We start from the raw sequence: 9,615 nt of genomic DNA, 5'->3' as shown, positions 1-9,615 counted from the left end.
CTCCTCCCTCCTTCCCTAAACCGAGTCGTTTCTCGGACTCTCGGTGCCACGTTTCGTCCCTCTCTCTCGAAACAGGATCCTCTCGAAACAGAGACCGAAAACTCCCCCCTCTACCTTCTATTTCTCGCTCACTCTCTCTTTCTCTCTCTCGTGGAATTGAAGTAGTCGATATCGTCGTCCTGCGGCCTGTCTCGAAATTAAGAGAAAACGACGGATTTTCGGATACCTCTCTCTCTCTCTCTCTCTCTCTCTCTCTCTCGTTTTTCTTCCTTTCAATTCGCGTCTTTTTTTTTTTTTTTTTTTTTTTTGGAAAGTGGTGGATGGTACGGCTATACGGGGAGAGATTTATATATGAGTTTTTTTTTTTTTACTTTTAACGATAGATTGGATGGGTGGGGAGGAAAAAGGAGTGTCGTGCTTTTTCGAGGGCACTCGCCGAGACCTTTCCACGAAGAGGTTAATAGGCGAGTCGCGATTATCGGGCTATTCCTTCCCCTCCACGGTGCGTGTAAACAGAGAGTTTTTTTCGGGCAGTTTTCTTCCTTCCACGGATATAATATATATAGCGAGAATATAATATATATAGCTCTTAGTCAAGCGAAAGAAGTCGAGGCGAGAAAAACTTTTTTAAAAACTCTAATTCTACTACTACCAAGTACGATACTTTTTTACCAACCGTCGATCGTTCTTTTTAACAATTTTTCTCATATACCCACACTCATTCGTATCGATCAGATGTATTAACCGTTCGCGCTCGAGAGGCGAGTCTCAGTCACCACGGCGGCCGAATCAACGAATTCATAATAAAATTAGCAAATTTTTGTATCGTAAGTAAATATATTTAATGTTATCGTCAATATTTTAAAAAACCGTAATTTTGCACTTTTCATTTTTATTTAATTACTTGTTGATTTTTTCTTTCTATTTTATTTTAAGTTGTATATTATACTATATTTATTTTTCTATATATTTATATCTTTATGTTATATACATGTTTTTGAATGAAGTAATAAGAAGCGATATTCCTTTCTAAAAATTAAATCTCCATATAGGTTCAAGAATCGAAGAAAAATAAAATTTTGTACGACAACTTGAGTGACGAGCCGACATATTTCTTTATCTTCGATCAATAAGAATCTAATATTGATTTGTAAATTCCTCGAATCTTTTTTTTCGGAATTCGGACTAAAGTGGCTCTTTTCTATTTCACGCCGAGTTTTGAGTTATGTACAGCTTCTCTCTTCTTCTTTTCCTATCTTGATAACGAAGTAAGATTCCTCGTCCTCCTTCATTTATGCGTTCACTGACTGACACAACACCGTAGTGGTAAAAAATCGCGAGTAAACGTTAAACAAGCTTCTGAAAACTGTGGATCTCGATCGAATCGAGATTAATGTCGGTCAAATCAAACATTCCTTTCGATATTTCGATTCTTTTTTTGCGTTCAAGAAAGAAAGTTATCGGAAAATTGTGCTAATAATTTTACATATAAATCGAAGAATGAAAATGTTCCTTTTCATAATTTTCTAATGAACTTCCGTTTAATAATTTTTTTTATCTATTTTACGATTATTGTATCCGCTGAGAACACGATTCCTTTAAACTTTCTAATTTATAAAAATTTCTCTTTTCTATTGTAGCATCGAGTTAATTTATAAAAAGAAAACGAAAGTTATTAGAAAATTATTAGAATATTAAAATCTGTCTACAATCTTGCTACGAGGAGCTTTTTTCACTGTTAAAAAAAAATTTGCAATATCGAAAAATTTCAGTACAATTTATCTTCAATGGCATTTGGGAGACGTGCTCAATTTTGATAAAAGAAGATTGAGAATAAAAAAAATCTCTCCATTCGCGATTTATTTCGTTAATGTGCGATTAAAATTACTTCAAACTCTGGATTCATTGATTCACAATCACGTGAGACATTCGATTTTTATCGTGGAAAAAATTTGCTTCCAAAATTTCCAATTACCTCCTTTCTTTTATTCTTAGATAAAGAAAAAAGAAAGTTGTTGGAAAATTTTGCCAAAATTTAACAATCTTAGTTACAAAGAAAAGAAGCAAATATTCCTTTTATTCCTCCAACAATTGTTACATCTACCGATAAGAACGCAGAATCGAAAGAAAATCGAAGATCAGAGAAACCTTAGAATTATTAATTCAGACACTGGATCAAATATTCGGATTAAAAAAAAATTTCCCTCGTCCAACATTCAGAAGAAGATTAAAAACACAATACATATACAAAATTGAAAATGCACCAGTACAATTTCGAATGGCATTTGGGATGCTCAATTTTAATAAAAGAAGATTGAGAATAAAAGAAATATACATACTCAATTTCGAAAGAGAATCGAAAACGAATTCTTTCTTTTAAAAAAGAACCCCAAAATCCTCCATCCAAAATAAAAATAAATTCCTTGCAAGCGCAATTGCAAATTGCATGAGAAACAACGATTGAAAAAAAAAAAAAAAAGAAAAAGGAAAACGAAACGGAGAGAAAGAAGAATGGAACTTAAAGACGCGAATCTAGATCTGGAGAAAGTGCGACACTCGTTGTGCGTTTCCTGTGCGTTCCATGGAATCGAATACTCTCGGCTTTCAAAGATTAGAAAATGGAGTAAGAAGAGAGATACGCGCAGGTGGAGGGTCTTCCCCTCTCTCTCCCTCCCTCTCGCTCTCGCTCTCTCGCTCCCTTGCTCTCGCTCTCGCTCTCGCTCCCTCGTTCGCTCGCTCGCTCGCTTCCTCTCTCTCGCTCCCTCGATCGCTCGCTTCCTCTCTCTCGCTCCCTCGCTCTTGCTCTTGCTCTCTCGCTCGCTCGCTCGCTCGAAACGTCCATTCCAATTTTCCGCGGAGACGGGCGTCGCATGTCAACGAGAAACGCGTCGTCGCTTTTTATCCGCGAACGCCATGAAATGTGTATCGCTCCTTTTTTTTTTCCTTCTTTTTTTTTTTTTTCCCGCCTCTTTCTGGAAAGCATCTGCGTACGTGGCCTGTGTGTCGAGCGGCTAGAAAGCCGGCACGAAAATTTTCAGGTCAGAGACGACGAAATGCGTCGTCGCCCGATTAACGACGCATTCGAATTCGAAACGAGAGAGAGAGAGAGAGAGAGAGAGAGAGAGAGAGAGAGAGAGAGAGAGAGAGAGAGAGAGAGAGAGAGAGAGAGATGTTTCGAATTTGTTTAGAGGAAGGGGGGGGGATTTCAAAAGGGGATGAGAGGGGTTTGTTTGAAGGAGAGAGGGGAGAAGAAGTTTGAGAATTTGTTGAAGAGATTTAATGAAGATTTATATGAGAGGATACATTGTGAAGAGAGGGGGATGTTGAAGAATGTTGGTTTGAATTGATAGGTTTTGGAGATTGGAGAGGTGGAAAGAGAAGGGGAGAAGGGGAAGATTTTGAGGATAATTGAAGTATTTGAGAATAATATTTGAATATTGTATGTGAGAGGTGAAAAGGAAGGTTTTTTTGGAGGAGAAACGGATTGTTGATTGAGAAGTTTATTGAGGAATTTGAATGTAGGTTTGTTGAGGGAGTATGAAAAGATCCCTTGGAGAAATGGATTGTTGATTGAGAGGTTTATTGAAAAATTTGAATGTAGATTTATGGAAGGCAAATATTATTGGAGAGAGAGGGATATGGTTGATTAAGAAATTTTGAGGAAGTATTGAGGAATTTGTTTGAATGTAGATTTATTGAAGATATATGAAAAGCTTGTTAGAGAAATGGATTGTTGATTGAGAAGTTTATTGAAGAATTTGAATGTAGATTTGTTTAAGACGTATGAAAAGATTCTTGGAGAAACAAATTGTTGATTGAAGAAGTTTCTTGAAGGAATTTGAATGTAGATTTATTGAAGGCATATGAAAAGATTCTTTGGAGAAACAGATTGAGCTGTTGAAGAATTTAAGGGTGTTTGAAGGAGTGAAAAGGGGGTGAAGGATGTTGAAGAATTTGTTTGAACGTTAGATTTATTTGAAAGGTTTTTGGTGAGAGAAAAGTTTGAGGATGTTGGAGAATTTAAAAAGATGTTTAAATATTGTAAAGAAGTGAAAAGAAGAATTAGTTTGAGATTTATTGAATATAAAAAGATTCTTGGAGAAACAAATTGTTGATTGAAGAAGTTTCTTGAAGAATTTGAATCTAGATTTATTGAAGAAAAGATTCTTGAAGAAACAGATTGAGTTGTTGAAGAATTTAAGGGTGTTTGAAGGAGTGAAAAGGAATGAAAAATTTTTTTTAAAAGGATCATTTACAAATTTCAGGATGTTGAAGAATTTAAGAAGATGTTTTATTGTAAAGAAGTGAAAAGAAGAATTAGTTTGAGATTTATTAAAGGTATATGAAAAGATATTTCTTGGAGAAAGAGATGATCAAGAAATTTGAGAATGTTTGAATGTAGAGGAGTGAAAAAGAAAGATCAAACGAAGAATTAATTTATAAATGTAGATTTGATGGAAAGATCAAAATGTTTTGGAAAAGAAGTTTGAGAATGTTAAAGAGAAAGAAAAGATTTTTGGAGAAAGGGATCAAAAGGAGAAGTTCATCAAAGAATTAATCTAAATAGATTCGTTGGAAGGATGGAAAAATTTTTGAAAGATTTGCAGAAAAATTTAAGAATGCTGAACAAAGTGAAAATACATCGTTTAAACGTTTAGATTTATCGAAGAAATGAAAAGATTTTTCGAAAAAAGAAATCATCGATCGGAGAGTTTACTTCGAACGAATATATTTATCAAAGAACCGAATACAGAACACGAAAGAAAGTATCCCTTCTCATTTAAAAGTTTGCATCGAAAATTTTTCCTCGAGTTCCTTAACTTAAATTTATCGTGAAAAAGAAAAAAAAGTTTTCTAAAATCTTTCCTCTTTAAAACTTTAAAAACCGAGACTTAAAACAATTCAACAACCGAGACCGATAGATTTCCGATTCGAATCAACAACGGATTCAACGACGTTCGACTTAAAGTTTCTTCATCGATGATCGATAAAAAAAAGATCGTTTATCAAAAAAATCGTTGAAAGATCAACGACCAGACAAGCAAGTAGAATCGTCGATTACAGGGGGTGCATGTTCCGCTCGGTCACAATTTCATAAAGCCCCCGTCTATATAATAGAGGAGGGCTCGGCCGTGCCTGCAGGGCTTCGTGCGACGCAGATTAAATGTACTTCATGTAAAATTCAACGCGACCCGCGCGCGCGCCAACGGCTCCGAGCCACTTTCGTTTTTTAAAAACTTCCACGCACCGTACCTTCCCCCTCCTTCCCGCCTGCCCCCTCCCCAGCGCGGCACGAAATTCGCAGCAGACCGATCAACAAAGTGCGCACAACTTCGTTTCCGTCACTCGAAGAATTAGCTCGACAGTTCGTGGACAGAATTGTGCAAAAAATCTGAAGGAGTTATTATTTTTGGATAAGTTGCAAAGGAAAAATAATATCGAGGGAGATCATTCTATTTCTTTCTAAGAGTTAATTTGATCCTTCGAGTCTTCCTCTTCGCCCATTTTACGAAAATTTTCATAAAAGATTGTTCCAAAGGGATAAAGGACTCGATGGAAATTATCGAGAGGGAGGGGGAAGTACATTAGCGATAAAGAGGCGATACACCGGCCAAAAGCGATCAAGACGAGCAATTTAGAAGTTCACGAAAGAGTATTACTATCCTTCGCCGATCAACTTGCTCTCTCTCTCTCTCTCTTTCTACCATCCTTTATTGGCCATCATCGAGTCGTGAAACGAGAAAAAAAATTGAAAAAAAGAAGAAAGAAAATCGTGGACGACGATCTTCCCTAAATTTCCACCAGGTCTATCGATATCCACGTCGTCTACATCGTGGATGCCACCACGTGGGACGACGACGCTTCTTTCACGAGCATCGGCCCGTCCGGTTCTTTTCGGTCCCGCTAAATACCGCAGCATCGCGAAATTAAAATATTGATCGAACGGCGTCGCGAGGGAGAATACGAATTGCGGTGGAGAGACGAGAGAAAGCCGGCGGATGTTAGCGGTGCACCAAAGGGGGTTGGCAGGGGGTTTGGTTGGTGGCGAAGGCCGCCACCGGGGAGAGGAATAGAAAAAGAGAGAGGGAAAAAAAAAAAAAAGGACCAGAAGGGAAAAGATTGCGGTCCGGCCGAAAATTCGAATGTCAATGACTCGTCGAACCGAGCCGACGCGGCAACCTCGCTCGATATCCGGGGTTCACCGACTTCTCTTCCGCTTTTTCTCTTCCTCTCTCTCTCTCTTTTGTCCTCTTTTCCTTTTTATTCCGTTTATTCGATGTTTCTTTTTTTCTCTCTCTTTCTTTTTCCTCCCTCTTAATTGAACTTCCGGTTGGAGGGGATCGAAGGGGGCCGGGGGTCGATTGGCCGGATGTGTTTCTCTTTGGACCATCTGGAGAAGGTTGTAGATACGACGGTTTATTGGGATTTTATTGGTATATACCTCACCACGATAGCTACGGATCGGGATATCAGTTTCGTTTTGAAAAATCTCGGAGAAGTTGAGTTGGATGATTGGTCTCCAACTTTTAAGCATTTTTCGCACGGTACATCTCGAAAAAATGAAGCTGAACGTTACTGGATTTTGAGGTTAGGTGATCGACGGTCGGCGAGATATTTCACGAAAGTAACTCGACTTACTTAGAAAAGAGTCGTAAACCGATCTGTGATTTCGATGGAACGTAAATCTAGATAAGTTAAACACGAGCTTTGTTTGAAACTTAACTACCAGATAGGAAACCTATCTACGTAAAAGAAATAAAAAAATCCTTCGATGTTATTCTAAATCTCGACGCTTCGTTTCAAAGAAAAAAAACAAGCTGAAACTAGAGTATAAAAATTCAAAGAAATTAACTACTTCGATATACGAATTTACAGTTCAACTTAAATCTCTAAAAATCCCTAGAAGAGTCCCTATCCTATTAAAATTTAAAAAAATAAAATAAAATTAAAATTAAAATTAATAATAAACCCGATACAAACTGTTAAAAAATTAATTTCACAATCTGTTCACAATATTTTAAAGTTTGACAAATCATCGAAAATTGATCGAGCATCGAAACGCTCCGTGATTCACAAACACGGGTCGTTAATGCCCCTGGTCCCGCGCTAAATGGTTCTATTAATAAAGAGTACCGAGACGCAGGACGATTGAGAGCTACTGGCTTTGAGGCTGAGCGATAGCACGCGTCACGAGGACGTTTCTGCGCCAGAAATAGGCCGGAACCTCATTATTTTTATTCTTAACCATGAAATTAGCAGCACACCTCCGTGCCTATGACGGTTTCGTGCAAACGTACGCTGACATTCGCCGATGAAAATCCCGCCCAGAACTTTTATCACATTTCCAGCCGGTATATCGATTCGTTATCGCGTGTGCACCTCTGTGTACCGTTTTCGCCGACGACTGGCACGTTTTAAACGGCCGAATTTTCATCGTAAACCGGGAACGAGACAGTTTAAACGCTTCTAAATATCCGCTCTTAATTTGACGTTTCAAATTGTCAGGTTGGTAACAAATCCTTGATGATTTAGCAGAGCCATCTCACGTGTTCCTTCTAATAACTTTTAACGAACTTGTAGCTTTCGTTGAGCAAATGTAATGACTAAATAGAATTTATTCTATGTCCACGATAAAAAGTACCGTAAATATCACTGAACGATCGAGTATCTTATTTATTTATTACGAACACGGATTTTAATGAAGAATAAAGAAATGATAACGAATTCTAAAAGCACGTAATCAAAACATTCTAAACGTAAACATGACGAATCACCGCCAGCAATACCACGCCTAATTCACAAGCCTATACCATTAGAAAATAAGCATTGAAGTAATGCGCAATAATTACGTAGCAACGTAATATCAAAAACCGAAAATTAAATGAAATTAGACAGAAATTCGACGTCATCTCGATACTGACAAATTTATCGTTAGAAATTAAGAATTCGATACGAGGTTATTGAGGTTAGAAATCTAAAATTCGATATCGATTCGAAGATTATATCCATAGAAATATAAAATTCGATATTAGAAAATTATCAGGATGAAAAATCTAAAATTCGATATCGATTCGAAGATAATAGGGTTAGAAATGTAAAATTCTATTCACTGAAAAATATATCGACGATCTACTGACGCGTGGCGTCAACTCACGACTTCGCGAACGCTGTACCACGATAAAACAAATAACGAAAAGTAAAAAAATCACTCACCTGAAGCTCCTCCTTACACTGACGTTCCTCTTCGAGACTCATCCGTTTTTCGTGCTTCTTGTAGTAACGCCTCTTGGCGGCTTGTAGGTTGAACCACGTGTACGAGAAAGACTTCACGAATGGTAGAAGGGCCTCAATGAATGGATGGAACTCATCCTGCGTGCACAAACGATCACAAACTGATTAGCGACACGTTTAACCGGCTTTGTTTTCGTCTGTCGAGAACGAGGGATATCCACGAATCGTCGTCGTCCCATCCCGTACGAGTCCCAAAGGAATACAAACAGCACCGATGTTTACCGTGCACGCGCTCCATTCGGAAAGAGCATCGTCGAATCGAATTCGAACGAAGACGCGACAAAGATAATAGCTGATTGGTCGTTCGAACTCTGTATAGCCGCGCCATTTTCGAACTTTTATTCGTAGTTTTATTCGTTGAAACTTGTAATAAAAAATTAAAAAATAACAAAACAGCGAATATTTGGTTCATAATTATACATTTTTTTAAATATTTTCTCTTTTTTTTTTAGAATTACTTAAAAATTAATTGTACCTGGAAATTGATATGATCGAATAGAGTTCGAACGAAGACACGACGAAAACGAAAGCTGATTGGTCGTTCGAATTCTATCTATTATGCGCGCTATTTTCAAAGCTTAATTTTTTAAGATTCGTAATAAAAATTTAAACTTCTTTACAGAATAAATTAAAAAATTAGTTTATATATATGAAAATCTCAAGGTTAGTTTCACAAAAGAATATTCTCTCGTTCTCGTAAATGAAACGCTTTATCAACTTATTACTTCTCGTATATCATGCAAGGATAATTGTCTCGATTAATTTTCATGCAATAGGATATGCAATGAAATCAAAGATTTTTTTGTTTTCCTAACAAACTGCTATAAAAAAGAAAGCCCTCCTCGATACGATAAATATACACGAAAAAAAAAAAAAAAATTTTTTTCAATGAATCGGAATGGACAAATTATTCGAATCCCAGCCCGGACCAAAGAGATAAGAAAAACGAAAAACCTTGCCCTCGGACATCCTCCGGGAAATCGGCCTCTTATCGCGACTTCGAACGGTTCCGGAGTCGAGACGTGGCCGAATCTCCGTTTCCGGTTCACGGGGCGACGAGAAAAATGGAGAGGGAGGGGGGAAGGAGAGGGGGGAAGGGATCGATTATTGGTCCCTTTGTCAGGCAAATGCGATCTCTCGTATAGACGCGATTCACGCTTCAAGGGGATGTAAACATCGTTCCACGGTGAACGATGAATTTTTCGCCGGCTTCTCTCGCCCCGAGAGAGATGAGAACTCTCTCTCTCTCTCGCCCGAATATTTGTCGACGGAACAATATGGCGTTCAACTGCGATCTCATCCTCCTCTCATTCTTCTACATAT

The 9,615-nt window shown here is 37.8% G+C and overlaps 1 long non-coding RNA gene across 1 annotated transcript in view; it reads right to left on the bottom strand.

Annotated features, from left to right (window-relative positions):
- Window positions 1-8,214: 8,214 nt before the first annotated feature.
- The window catches only part of LOC102677015, a 2,146-nt gene continuing 745 nt past the window's right edge, over window positions 8,215-9,615 (bottom strand). Inside the window, exon 2 of the long non-coding RNA XR_422327.2 lies at window positions 8,215-8,370. This is a non-coding gene — a long non-coding RNA (uncharacterized LOC102677015). The remainder of the gene's footprint in view (window positions 8,371-9,615) is intronic.

Source organism: Apis dorsata, unplaced genomic scaffold (assembly GCF_000469605.1).
Source record: "Apis dorsata unplaced genomic scaffold, Apis dorsata 1.3 scaffold_416, whole genome shotgun sequence".
Classification (NCBI taxonomy): domain Eukaryota; kingdom Metazoa; phylum Arthropoda; class Insecta; order Hymenoptera; family Apidae; genus Apis; species Apis dorsata.
The sequence above is the reverse complement of the archived record's forward strand: the minus strand, read 5'-3'. Positions and strand labels throughout refer to the sequence as shown.